At 46.1% G+C, this 14,268-nt stretch overlaps 5 non-coding genes across 5 annotated transcripts; all 5 read left to right on the plus strand.

The window, feature by feature from the left end:
* Positions 1-2,061: 2,061 nt before the first annotated feature.
* On the plus strand, positions 2,062-2,144 carry trnal-uaa (transfer RNA leucine (anticodon UAA)). The gene has a single exon. It is a non-coding gene; the product is annotated as a tRNA-Leu (tRNA).
* A 2,663-nt stretch (positions 2,145-4,807) lies between these two features.
* On the plus strand, positions 4,808-4,890 carry trnal-uaa (transfer RNA leucine (anticodon UAA)). Its single transcript has one exon. It is a non-coding gene; the product is annotated as a tRNA-Leu (tRNA).
* A 2,663-nt stretch (positions 4,891-7,553) lies between these two features.
* Positions 7,554-7,636, plus strand: trnal-uaa (transfer RNA leucine (anticodon UAA)). The gene has a single exon. It is a non-coding gene; the product is annotated as a tRNA-Leu (tRNA).
* Positions 7,637-10,299: 2,663 nt separating this feature from the next.
* Positions 10,300-10,382, plus strand: trnal-uaa (transfer RNA leucine (anticodon UAA)). Its single transcript has one exon. It is a non-coding gene; the product is annotated as a tRNA-Leu (tRNA).
* Positions 10,383-13,045: 2,663 nt separating this feature from the next.
* trnal-uaa (transfer RNA leucine (anticodon UAA)) lies at positions 13,046-13,128 on the plus strand. The gene has a single exon. It is a non-coding gene; the product is annotated as a tRNA-Leu (tRNA).
* The last annotated feature ends 1,140 nt before the right edge of the window (positions 13,129-14,268 follow it).

Consider the following 14,268-nt stretch of genomic DNA (forward strand, 5'->3'; position numbering starts at 1 on the left):
ATTCATGCTCGCTGTGTCTGGAAATACATTTGGTTTGCCAGTTTTGTTTGTGTTCCGTGTTAAATGCTTTCCGTTTTGCGATTCTCTCAATAAATTACGACTGAACAGGGTTTCTGAGGTAACTTCCAGCTGCAAAAATCCTGAACTGAGAATCTGGGAAAATTTCCCAGAGTATGGTCAGTCGGAGCAAAAGTAAGGAAGTCGTTCGTTTCTGCAGCGATTCACAATGCTACCGTTCCCGTGAGCAGTCGAACAGGCTATATGATTGTGCCGCAGACTGCGACGGCAAGCTCCGCTAAAGAGTGATCCTTTAATGCCGGTGTAAGCAACACAACGTTATTAGGGCACACCGCGTGGAAACAGATACTTCGGTGTATCTCGTCCATGCTCAGCACATAGCCAAAATTAAACAAGTCCCATTAAACAACGAGCGATTGGAAACAGAAAGGTGAAAAGTAGAATGGCTTCAACTTTCAGTGCTTGAACAAATCTGCTCTCGTAGTGAAATGTAATGCAACTCCATTTAATTACTGTGCAAAGCATTGTCAAGTTTTTCTCCAACCTGGTTCTGATCATATGCCATTCTGTTTGAGAGTGTAGTTCCCGCCTTCTGATCCTTCCATGAAAAGCAGCACCGCATTTGCATTCCTTGCGCAGGTTTGCCCGGTTCAAAGACAGGGAAGAAGCTGATGCTCTGGTATCACAGCGCACCACGGATTCCTGAACTAGTCTGTCTGTCAAATGTACCCCCAAAGTCGTCTCTGAAAGACCTCATTTGGAAGCTGTCTGTCGTTATTCAACGTACGAGAGTTGGCACCAGAGGTCCTGAATCATGTTTTGGAGCAGTTCGCACGGAAGTGGCTCATTCAATCAGCAACAGCAATGAAAGAAATTACACTCTCAGAGGAACCTCTGGACCTATGCTTTCACAGCGTCGCTAGTATTAAGGTGCGCCCCGAGATCTAAGCCACGTTGGAAGTGAGACGGAGGAATCGACAGAGAGGCTACAGAATGACATCGCATCCATTTGGATTTCTTTAAATCACTGACGAGCAGGAAAATGTAAACGGGGAGGGCGAGTGGGGAAGTGAGGCAGTAGCAGCTCTGGTGAAATTCCTTCTTTGTGATTCGCTCAGCAACCAGAGACGTGAAGGTGACTCAGGCGTGAGAGCTCTTCACATCGAGAACAAAAAGCACTCAAGGGCAGTTAGCACCTCTTCCGGAGAGTGGGGTGGGGTGAGGTAATTCCCTTTTGACTTCTCTGACTATGTTCAGAAACTGCCTTTTAGATTGAGGTGAACAGAGACTGCATTTCTTAAAAGCACCATGGAATTTATCAAACTTTATTGTGTCGCTTCCTTTCGATTCCCACACAGGTTTCCAACTCAGTTGGTATCCATGTGGCTCATATCCAGGTGTGAACATCTCTGCAGCGAATTGCACGGTTAAGGCAAAAAGGCAAGGAAAGTGGCATCTCGAATTGGCTCCGAGGTCAGAGCATCCTCGCAATGTGATCTGTCGTTCTCGGATTGTAATGCTACCTCCGGTTTTAGGGTGGAGAACATTCTTTGGGACTCTTATTCTGCAAGACAGACACAGTGACTGAAACTATGCTGCACGTTATGATTTGGAACACGGGCTGCTCAGCTTTGTGCATTTTCCCTGTAGTCCGGTGTGTTTCATGTTCCGTGTAAACGTGAAAGTTGTCCTGTTTCGAGCAATGGGTGAAATCATTTATCAATGCAAGAATCGAAATTGCAGTCATGTCAAGTAGCTCATGGTAATTTGACCAAATCATAACCGATCGTGTGTTCTCACGCACTCACAGATGCATTTGGAGCTGAAAAGAGTCTGAGAAGATCGACTCAGCTTACCATTGATTTTTGTCTGGATTGATGGGTATCATTATCTGCTGCGAAATTGTCATTGTAGCCGGGCACATCCCAGCAGCTGTGCGAGTCGGAGAGGGATCATGGAACCCTTTTAACGTGACTTTGCATCTGTTGTTTTGCAGGAGCACAATTGGAAGTGCAAGAAAATGGGCAGCGCTAGTGGCTGGCTGGTAGTGTGGCCGAGCGGTCTAAGGCGCTGGATTTAAGCTCCAGTCTCTGACAGAGGCGTGGGTTCGAATCCCACCGCTGCCATTTCTGCTGACCTTCTCCAATCGCGCAGCTGGTTGAAATGCTGTTTCGACTCCTGCTGCGTTTCTGTTTAAAACAGAAGCGAAATGGGTTTGCTTCCCGGGCAATTAATTGTGGTGTGTGAAAGTGCCGAATTTGGCGAAGCGTCTGTGCTGTCATGATCGTGTTCGCCTCCCGCAGCTCTTCTGTTGCTTTACGTTCCAGGCGAGTTGAATTTTAATGGAACCGAATGGAGACTGTTATTTCATCGCTGTTGTGAAACAAAGTACTACGGTGACTCGACTCGTCGTTATTTGGTTTTCTGGCCAATGAAAAAATCGTTCCAATGAATTTCGATGTCATATGTTATTGAATTTCTCCCATTTCATTCATCTCCGTCCTGGAGACATCGGAAGGGAAAGGTAATCTAGCCGAGACTGTGATTGGTGAAATTCACTTTTTATGGCCCATTCTTATTATGTTCTTTCTTTCTCTCTTTTCAGCATTGTCCGGGAAGTGGTGGTGCACTCAGGCTCCTGTATGTTTGAAAGAGTAGTTTGGAATTGCCCTGTTGTTAGTTGTGAGATTACCTTATGGCTCATGCCCCGGACTGTCTCACATTTAGCATTCATGCTCGCTGTGTCTGGAAATACATTTGGTTTGCCAGTTTTGTTTGTGTTCCGTGTTAAATGCTTTCCGTTTTGCGATTCTCTCAATAAATTACGACTGAACAGGGTTTCTGAGGTAACTTCCAGCTGCAAAAATCCTCAACTGAGAATCTGGGAAAATTTCCCAGAGTATGGTCAGTCGGAGCAAAAGTAAGGAAGTCGTTCGTTTCTGCAGCGATTCACAATGCTACCGTTCCCGTGAGCAGTCGAACAGGCTATATGATTGTGCCGCAGACTGCGACGGCAAGCTCCGCTAAAGAGTGATCCTTTAATGCCGGTGTAAGCAACACAACGTTATTAGGGCACACCGCGTGGAAACAGATACTTCGGTGTATCTCGTCCATGCTCAGCACATAGCCAAAATTAAACAAGTCCCATTAAACAACGAGCGATTGGAAACAGAAAGGTGAAAAGTAGAATGGCTTCAACTTTCAGTGCTTGAACAAATCTGCTCTCGTAGTGAAATGTAATGCAACTCCATTTAATTACTGTGCAAAGCATTGTCAAGTTTTTCTCCAACCTGGTTCTGATCATATGCCATTCTGTTTGAGAGTGTAGTTCCCGCCTTCTGATCCTTCCATGAAAAGCAGCACCGCATTTGCATTCCTTGCGCAGGTTTGCCCGGTTCAAAGACAGGGAAGAAGCTGATGCTCTGGTATCACAGCGCACCACGGATTCCTGAACTAGTCTGTCTGTCAAATGTACCCCCAAAGTCGTCTCTGAAAGACCTCATTTGGAAGCTGTCTGTCGTTATTCAACGTACGAGAGTTGGCACCAGAGGTCCTGAATCATGTTTTGGAGCAGTTCGCACGGAAGTGGCTCATTCAATCAGCAACAGCAATGAAAGAAATTACACTCTCAGAGGAACCTCTGGACCTATGCTTTCACAGCGTCGCTAGTATTAAGGTGCGCCCCGAGATCTAAGCCACGTTGGAAGTGAGACGGAGGAATCGACAGAGAGGCTACAGAATGACATCGCATCCATTTGGATTTCTTTAAATCACTGACGAGCAGGAAAATGTAAACGGGGAGGGCGAGTGGGGAAGTGAGGCAGTAGCAGCTCTGGTGAAATTCCTTCTTTGTGATTCGCTCAGCAACCAGAGACGTGAAGGTGACTCAGGCGTGAGAGCTCTTCACATCGAGAACAAAAAGCACTCAAGGGCAGTTAGCACCTCTTCCGGAGAGTGGGGTGGGGTGAGGTAATTCCCTTTTGACTTCTCTGACTATGTTCAGAAACTGCCTTTTAGATTGAGGTGAACAGAGACTGCATTTCTTAAAAGCACCATGGAATTTATCAAACTTTATTGTGTCGCTTCCTTTCGATTCCCACACAGGTTTCCAACTCAGTTGGTATCCATGTGGCTCATATCCAGGTGTGAACATCTCTGCAGCGAATTGCACGGTTAAGGCAAAAAGGCAAGGAAAGTGGCATCTCGAATTGGCTCCGAGGTCAGAGCATCCTCGCAATGTGATCTGTCGTTCTCGGATTGTAATGCTACCTCCGGTTTTAGGGTGGAGAACATTCTTTGGGACTCTTATTCTGCAAGACAGACACAGTGACTGAAACTATGCTGCACGTTATGATTTGGAACACGGGCTGCTCAGCTTTGTGCATTTTCCCTGTAGTCCGGTGTGTTTCATGTTCCGTGTAAACGTGAAAGTTGTCCTGTTTCGAGCAATGGGTGAAATCATTTATCAATGCAAGAATCGAAATTGCAGTCATGTCAAGCAGCTCATGGTAATTTGACCAAATCATAACCGATCGTGTGTTCTCACGCACTCACAGATGCATTTGGAGCTGAAAAGAGTCTGAGAAGATCGACTCAGCTTACCATTGATTTTTGTCTGGATTGATGGGTATCATTATCTGCTGCGAAATTGTCATTGTAGCCGGGCACATCCCAGCAGCTGTGCGAGTCGGAGAGGGATCATGGAACCCTTTTAACGTGACTTTGCATCTGTTGTTTTGCAGGAGCACAATTGGAAGTGCAAGAAAATGGGCAGCGCTAGTGGCTGGCTGGTAGTGTGGCCGAGCGGTCTAAGGCGCTGGATTTAAGCTCCAGTCTCTGACAGAGGCGTGGGTTCGAATCCCACCGCTGCCATTTCTGCTGACCTTCTCCAATCGCGCAGCTGGTTGAAATGCTGTTTCGACTCCTGCTGCGTTTCTGTTTAAAACAGAAGCGAAATGGGTTTGCTTCCCGGGCAATTAATTGTGGTGTGTGAAAGTGCCGAATTTGGCGAAGCGTCTGTGCTGTCATGATCGTGTTCGCCTCCCGCAGCTCTTCTGTTGCTTTACGTTCCAGGCGAGTTGAATTTTAATGGAACCGAATGGAGACTGTTATTTCATCGCTGTTGTGAAACAAAGTACTACGGTCACTCGACTCGTCGTTATTTGGTTTTCTGGCCAATGAAAAAATCGTTCCAATGAATTTCGATGTCATATGTTATTGAATTTCTCCCATTTCATTCATCTCCGTCCTGGAGACATCGGAAGGGAAAGGTAATCTAGCCGAGACTGTGATTGGTGAAATTCACTTTTTATGGCCCATTCTTATTATGTTGTTTCTTTCTCTCTTTTCAGCATTGTCCGGGAAGTGGTGGTGCACTCAGGCTCCTGTATGTTTGAAAGAGTAGTTTGGAATTGCCCTGTTGTTAGTTGTGAGATTACCTTATGGCTCATGCCCCGGACTGTCTCACATTTAGCATTCATGCTCGCTGTGTCTGGAAATACATTTGGTTTGCCAGTTTTGTTTGTGTTCCGTGTTAAATGCTTTCCGTTTTGCGATTCTCTCAATAAATTACGACTGAACAGGGTTTCTGAGGTAACTTCCAGCTGCAAAAATCCTGAACTGAGAATCTGGGAAAATTTCCCAGAGTATGGTCAGTCGGAGCAAAAGTAAGGAAGTCGTTCGTTTCTGCAGCGATTCACAATGCTACCGTTCCCGTGAGCAGTCGAACAGGCTATATGATTGTGCCGCAGACTGCGACGGCAAGCTCCGCTAAAGAGTGATCCTTTAATGCCGGTGTAAGCAACACAACGTTATTAGGGCACACCGCGTGGAAACAGATACTTCGGTGTATCTCGTCCATGCTCAGCACATAGCCAAAATTAAACAAGTCCCATTAAACAACGAGCGATTGGAAACAGAAAGGTGAAAAGTAGAATGGCTTCAACTTTCAGTGCTTGAACAAATCTGCTCTCGTAGTGAAATGTAATGCAACTCCATTTAATTACTGTGCAAAGCATTGTCAAGTTTTTCTCCAACCTGGTTCTGATCATATGCCATTCTGTTTGAGAGTGTAGTTCCCGCCTTCTGATCCTTCCATGAAAAGCAGCACCGCATTTGCATTCCTTGCGCAGGTTTGCCCGGTTCAAAGACAGGGAAGAAGCTGATGCTCTGGTATCACAGCGCACCACGGATTCCTGAACTAGTCTGTCTGTCAAATGTACCCCCAAAGTCGTCTCTGAAAGACCTCATTTGGAAGCTGTCTGTCGTTATTCAACGTACGAGAGTTGGCACCAGAGGTCCTGAATCATGTTTTGGAGCAGTTCGCACGGAAGTGGCTCATTCAATCAGCAACAGCAATGAAAGAAATTACACTCTCAGAGGAACCTCTGGACCTATGCTTTCACAGCGTCGCTAGTATTAAGGTGCGCCCCGAGATCTAAGCCACGTTGGAAGTGAGACGGAGGAATCGACAGAGAGGCTACAGAATGACATCGCATCCATTTGGATTTCTTTAAATCACTGACGAGCAGGAAAATGTAAACGGGGAGGGCGAGTGGGGAAGTGAGGCAGTAGCAGCTCTGGTGAAATTCCTTCTTTGTGATTCGCTCAGCAACCAGAGACGTGAAGGTGACTCAGGCGTGAGAGCTCTTCACATCGAGAACAAAAAGCACTCAAGGGCAGTTAGCACCTCTTCCGGAGAGTGGGGTGGGGTGAGGTAATTCCCTTTTGACTTCTCTGACTATGTTCAGAAACTGCCTTTTAGATTGAGGTGAACAGAGACTGCATTTCTTAAAAGCACCATGGAATTTATCAAACTTTATTGTGTCGCTTCCTTTCGATTCCCACACAGGTTTCCAACTCAGTTGGTATCCATGTGGCTCATATCCAGGTGTGAACATCTCTGCAGCGAATTGCACGGTTAAGGCAAAAAGGCAAGGAAAGTGGCATCTCGAATTGGCTCCGAGGTCAGAGCATCCTCGCAATGTGATCTGTCGTTCTCGGATTGTAATGCTACCTCCGGTTTTAGGGTGGAGAACATTCTTTGGGACTCTTATTCTGCAAGACAGACACAGTGACTGAAACTATGCTGCACGTTATGATTTGGAACACGGGCTGCTCAGCTTTGTGCATTTTCCCTGTAGTCCGGTGTGTTTCATGTTCCGTGTAAACGTGAAAGTTGTCCTGTTTCGAGCAATGGGTGAAATCATTTATCAATGCAAGAATCGAAATTGCAGTCATGTCAAGCAGCTCATGGTAATTTGACCAAATCATAACCGATCGTGTGTTCTCACGCACTCACAGATGCATTTGGAGCTGAAAAGAGTCTGAGAAGATCGACTCAGCTTACCATTGATTTTTGTCTGGATTGATGGGTATCATTATCTGCTGCGAAATTGTCATTGTAGCCGGGCACATCCCAGCAGCTGTGCGAGTCGGAGAGGGATCATGGAACCCTTTTAACGTGACTTTGCATCTGTTGTTTTGCAGGAGCACAATTGGAAGTGCAAGAAAATGGGCAGCGCTAGTGGCTGGCTGGTAGTGTGGCCGAGCGGTCTAAGGCGCTGGATTTAAGCTCCAGTCTCTGACAGAGGCGTGGGTTCGAATCCCACCGCTGCCATTTCTGCTGACCTTCTCCAATCGCGCAGCTGGTTGAAATGCTGTTTCGACTCCTGCTGCGTTTCTGTTTAAAACAGAAGCGAAATGGGTTTGCTTCCCGGGCAATTAATTGTGGTGTGTGAAAGTGCCGAATTTGGCGAAGCGTCTGTGCTGTCATGATCGTGTTCGCCTCCCGCAGCTCTTCTGTTGCTTTACGTTCCAGGCGAGTTGAATTTTAATGGAACCGAATGGAGACTGTTATTTCATCGCTGTTGTGAAACAAAGTACTACGGTGACTCGACTCGTCGTTATTTGGTTTTCTGGCCAATGAAAAAATCGTTCCAATGAATTTCGATGTCATATGTTATTGAATTTCTCCCATTTCATTCATCTCCGTCCTGGAGACATCGGAAGGGAAAGGTAATCTAGCCGAGACTGTGATTGGTGAAATTCACTTTTTATGGCCCATTCTTATTATGTTCTTTCTTTCTCTCTTTTCAGCATTGTCCGGGAAGTGGTGGTGCACTCAGGCTCCTGTATGTTTGAAAGAGTAGTTTGGAATTGCCCTGTTGTTAGTTGTGAGATTACCTTATGGCTCATGCCCCGGACTGTCTCACATTTAGCATTCATGCTCGCTGTGTCTGGAAATACATTTGGTTTGCCAGTTTTGTTTGTGTTCCGTGTTAAATGCTTTCCGTTTTGCGATTCTCTCAATAAATTACGACTGAACAGGGTTTCTGAGGTAACTTCCAGCTGCAAAAATCCTGAACTGAGAATCTGGGAAAATTTCCCAGAGTATGGTCAGTCGGAGCAAAAGTAAGGAAGTCGTTCGTTTCTGCAGCGATTCACAATGCTACCGTTCCCGTGAGCAGTCGAACAGGCTATATGATTGTGCCGCAGACTGCGACGGCAAGCTCCGCTAAAGAGTGATCCTTTAATGCCGGTGTAAGCAACACAACGTTATTAGGGCACACCGCGTGGAAACAGATACTTCGGTGTATCTCGTCCATGCTCAGCACATAGCCATAATTAAACAAGTCCCATTAAACAACGAGCGATTGGAAACAGAAAGGTGAAAAGTAGAATGGCTTCAACTTTCAGTGCTTGAACAAATCTGCTCTCGTAGTGAAATGTAATGCAACTCCATTTAATTACAGTGCAAAGCATTGTCAAGTTTTTCTCCAACCTGGTTCTGATCATATGCCATTCTGTTTGAGAGTGTAGTTCCCGCCTTCTGATCCTTCCATGAAAAGCAGCACCGCATTTGCATTCCTTGCGCAGGTTTGCCCGGTTCAAAGACAGGGAAGAAGCTGATGCTCTGGTATCACAGCGCACCACGGATTCCTGAACTAGTCTGTCTGTCAAATGTACCCCCAAAGTCGTCTCTGAAAGACCTCATTTGGAAGCTGTCTGTCGTTATTCAACGTACGAGAGTTGGCACCAGAGGTCCTGAATCATGTTTTGGAGCAGTTCGCACGGAAGTGGCTCATTCAATCAGCAACAGCAATGAAAGAAATTACACTCTCAGAGGAACCTCTGGACCTATGCTTTCACAGCGTCGCTAGTATTAAGGTGCGCCCCGAGATCTAAGCCACGTTGGAAGTGAGACGGAGGAATCGACAGAGAGGCTACAGAATGACATCGCATCCATTTGGATTTCTTTAAATCACTGACGAGCAGGAAAATGTAAACGGGGAGGGCGAGTGGGGAAGTGAGGCAGTAGCAGCTCTGGTGAAATTCCTTCTTTGTGATTCGCTCAGCAACCAGAGACGTGAAGGTGACTCAGGCGTGAGAGCTCTTCACATCGAGAACAAAAAGCACTCAAGGGCAGTTAGCACCTCTTCCGGAGAGTGGGGTGGGGTGAGGTAATTCCCTTTTGACTTCTCTGACTATGTTCAGAAACTGCCTTTTAGATTGAGGTGAACAGAGACTGCATTTCTTAAAAGCACCATGGAATTTATCAAACTTTATTGTGTCGCTTCCTTTCGATTCCCACACAGGTTTCCAACTCAGTTGGTATCCATGTGGCTCATATCCAGGTGTGAACATCTCTGCAGCGAATTGCACGGTTAAGGCAAAAAGGCAAGGAAAGTGGCATCTCGAATTGGCTCCGAGGTCAGAGCATCCTCGCAATGTGATCTGTCGTTCTCGGATTGTAATGCTACCTCCGGTTTTAGGGTGGAGAACATTCTTTGGGACTCTTATTCTGCAAGACAGACACAGTGACTGAAACTATGCTGCACGTTATGATTTGGAACACGGGCTGCTCAGCTTTGTGCATTTTCCCTGTAGTCCGGTGTGTTTCATGTTCCGTGTAAACGTGAAAGTTGTCCTGTTTCGAGCAATGGGTGAAATCATTTATCAATGCAAGAATCGAAATTGCAGTCATGTCAAGCAGCTCATGGTAATTTGACCAAATCATAACCGATCGTGTGTTCTCACGCACTCACAGATGCATTTGGAGCTGAAAAGAGTCTGAGAAGATCGACTCAGCTTACCATTGATTTTTGTCTGGATTGATGGGTATCATTATCTGCTGCGAAATTGTCATTGTAGCCGGGCACATCCCAGCAGCTGTGCGAGTCGGAGAGGGATCATGGAACCCTTTTAACGTGACTTTGCATCTGTTGTTTTGCAGGAGCACAATTGGAAGTGCAAGAAAATGGGCAGCGCTAGTGGCTGGCTGGTAGTGTGGCCGAGCGGTCTAAGGCGCTGGATTTAAGCTCCAGTCTCTGACAGAGGCGTGGGTTCGAATCCCACCGCTGCCATTTCTGCTGACCTTCTCCAATCGCGCAGCTGGTTGAAATGCTGTTTCGACTCCTGCTGCGTTTCTGTTTAAAACAGAAGCGAAATGGGTTTGCTTCCCGGGCAATTAATTGTGGTGTGTGAAAGTGCCGAATTTGGCGAAGCGTCTGTGCTGTCATGATCGTGTTCGCCTCCCGCAGCTCTTCTGTTGCTTTACGTTCCAGGCGAGTTGAATTTTAATGGAACCGAATGGAGACTGTTATTTCATCGCTGTTGTGAAACAAAGTACTACGGTGACTCGACTCGTCGTTATTTGGTTTTCTGGCCAATGAAAAAATCGTTCCAATGAATTTCGATGTCATATGTTATTGAATTTCTCCCATTTCATTCATCTCCGTCCTGGAGACATCGGAAGGGAAAGGTAATCTAGCCGAGACTGTGATTGGTGAAATTCACTTTTTATGGCCCATTCTTATTATGTTCTTTCTTTCTCTCTTTTCAGCATTGTCCGGGAAGTGGTGGTGCACTCAGGCTCCTGTATGTTTGAAAGAGTAGTTTGGAATTGCCCTGTTGTTAGTTGTGAGATTACCTTATGGCTCATGCCCCGGACTGTCTCACATTTAGCATTCATGCTCGCTGTGTCTGGAAATACATTTGGTTTGCCAGTTTTGTTTGTGTTCCGTGTTAAATGCTTTCCGTTTTGCGATTCTCTCAATAAATTACGACTGAACAGGGTTTCTGAGGTAACTTCCAGCTGCAAAAATCCTGAACTGAGAATCTGGGAAAATTTCCCAGAGTATGGTCAGTCGGAGCAAAAGTAAGGAAGTCGTTCGTTTCTGCAGCGATTCACAATGCTACCGTTCCCGTGAGCAGTCGAACAGGCTATATGATTGTGCCGCAGACTGCGACGGCAAGCTCCGCTAAAGAGTGATCCTTTAATGCCGGTGTAAGCAACACAACGTTATTAGGGCACACCGCGTGGAAACAGATACTTCGGTGTATCTCGTCCATGCTCAGCACATAGCCAAAATTAAACAAGTCCCATTAAACAACGAGCGATTGGAAACAGAAAGGTGAAAAGTAGAATGGCTTCAACTTTCAGTGCTTGAACAAATCTGCTCTCGTAGTGAAATGTAATGCAACTCCATTTAATTACTGTGCAAAGCATTGTCAAGTTTTTCTCCAACCTGGTTCTGATCATATGCCATTCTGTTTGAGAGTGTAGTTCCCGCCTTCTGATCCTTCCATGAAAAGCAGCACCGCATTTGCATTCCTTGCGCAGGTTTGCCCGGTTCAAAGACAGGGAAGAAGCTGATGCTCTGGTATCACAGCGCACCACGGATTCCTGAACTAGTCTGTCTGTCAAATGTACCCCCAAAGTCGTCTCTGAAAGACCTCATTTGGAAGCTGTCTGTCGTTATTCAACGTACGAGAGTTGGCACCAGAGGTCCTGAATCATGTTTTGGAGCAGTTCGCACGGAAGTGGCTCATTCAATCAGCAACAGCAATGAAAGAAATTACACTCTCAGAGGAACCTCTGGACCTATGCTTTCACAGCGTCGCTAGTATTAAGGTGCGCCCCGAGATCTAAGCCACGTTGGAAGTGAGACGGAGGAATCGACAGAGAGGCTACAGAATGACATCGCATCCATTTGGATTTCTTTAAATCACTGACGAGCAGGAAAATGTAAACGGGGAGGGCGAGTGGGGAAGTGAGGCAGTAGCAGCTCTGGTGAAATTCCTTCTTTGTGATTCGCTCAGCAACCAGAGACGTGAAGGTGACTCAGGCGTGAGAGCTCTTCACATCGAGAACAAAAAGCACTCAAGGGCAGTTAGCACCTCTTCCGGAGAGTGGGGTGGGGTGAGGTAATTCCCTTTTGACTTCTCTGACTATGTTCAGAAACTGCCTTTTAGATTGAGGTGAACAGAGACTGCATTTCTTAAAAGCACCATGGAATTTATCAAACTTTATTGTGTCGCTTCCTTTCGATTCCCACACAGGTTTCCAACTCAGTTGGTATCCATGTGGCTCATATCCAGGTGTGAACATCTCTGCAGCGAATTGCACGGTTAAGGCAAAAAGGCAAGGAAAGTGGCATCTCGAATTGGCTCCGAGGTCAGAGCATCCTCGCAATGTGATCTGTCGTTCTCGGATTGTAATGCTACCTCCGGTTTTAGGGTGGAGAACATTCTTTGGGACTCTTATTCTGCAAGACAGACACAGTGACTGAAACTATGCTGCACGTTATGATTTGGAACACGGGCTGCTCAGCTTTGTGCATTTTCCCTGTAGTCCGGTGTGTTTCATGTTCCGTGTAAACGTGAAAGTTGTCCTGTTTCGAGCAATGGGTGAAATCATTTATCAATGCAAGAATCGAAATTGCAGTCATGTCAAGCAGCTCATGGTAATTTGACCAAATCATAACCGATCGTGTGTTCTCACGCACTCACAGATGCATTTGGAGCTGAAAAGAGTCTGAGAAGATCGACTCAGCTTACCATTGATTTTTGTCTGGATTGATGGGTATCATTATCTGCTGCGAAATTGTCATTGTAGCCGGGCACATCCCAGCAGCTGTGCGAGTCGGAGAGGGATCATGGAACCCTTTTAACGTGACTTTGCATCTGTTGTTTTGCAGGAGCACAATTGGAAGTGCAAGAAAATGGGCAGCGCTAGTGGCTGGCTGGTAGTGTGGCCGAGCGGTCTAAGGCGCTGGATTTAAGCTCCAGTCTCTGACAGAGGCGTGGGTTCGAATCCCACCGCTGCCATTTCTGCTGACCTTCTCCAATCGCGCAGCTGGTTGAAATGCTGTTTCGACTCCTGCTGCGTTTCTGTTTAAAACAGAAGCGAAATGGGTTTGCTTCCCGGGCAATTAATTGTGGTGTGTGAAAGTGCCGAATTTGGCGAAGCGTCTGTGCTGTCATGATCGTGTTCGCCTCCCGCAGCTCTTCTGTTGCTTTACGTTCCAGGCGAGTTGAATTTTAATGGAACCGAATGGAGACTGTTATTTCATCGCTGTTGTGAAACAAAGTACTACGGTGACTCGACTCGTCGTTATTTGGTTTTCTGGCCAATGAAAAAATCGTTCCAATGAATTTCGATGTCATATGTTATTGAATTTCTCCCATTTCATTCATCTCCGTCCTGGAGACATCGGAAGGGAAAGGTAATCTAGCCGAGACTGTGATTGGTGAAATTCACTTTTTATGGCCCATTCTTATTATGTTCTTTCTTTCTCTCTTTTCAGCATTGTCCGGGAAGTGGTGGTGCACTCAGGCTCCTGTATGTTTGAAAGAGTAGTTTGGAATTGCCCTGTTGTTAGTTGTGAGATTACCTTATGGCTCATGCCCCGGACTGTCTCACATTTAGCATTCATGCTCGCTGTGTCTGGAAATACATTTGGTTTGCCAGTTTTGTTTGTGTTCCGTGTTAAATGCTTTCCGTTTTGCGATTCTCTCAATAAATTACGACTGAACAGGGTTTCTGAGGTAACTTCCAGCTGCAAAAATCCTGAACTGAGAATCTGGGAAAATTTCCCAGAGTATGGTCAGTCGGAGCAAAAGTAAGGAAGTCGTTCGTTTCTGCAGCGATTCACAATGCTACCGTTCCCGTGAGCAGTCGAACAGGCTATATGATTGTGCCGCAGACTGCGACGGCAAGCTCCGCTAAAGAGTGATCCTTTAATGCCGGTGTAAGCAACACAACGTTATTAGGGCACACCGCGTGGAAACAGATACTTCGGTGTATCTCGTCCATGCTCAGCACATAGCCAAAATTAAACAAGTCCCATTAAACAACGAGCGATTGGAAACAGAAAGGTGAAAAGTAGAATGGCTTCAACTTTCAGTGCTTGAACAAATCTGCTCTCGTAGTGAAATGTAATGCAACTCCATTTAATTACTGTGCAA

This window comes from Chiloscyllium punctatum, chromosome 41 (genome assembly GCF_047496795.1).
Source record: "Chiloscyllium punctatum isolate Juve2018m chromosome 41, sChiPun1.3, whole genome shotgun sequence".
Lineage (NCBI taxonomy): Eukaryota > Metazoa > Chordata > Chondrichthyes > Orectolobiformes > Hemiscylliidae > Chiloscyllium > Chiloscyllium punctatum.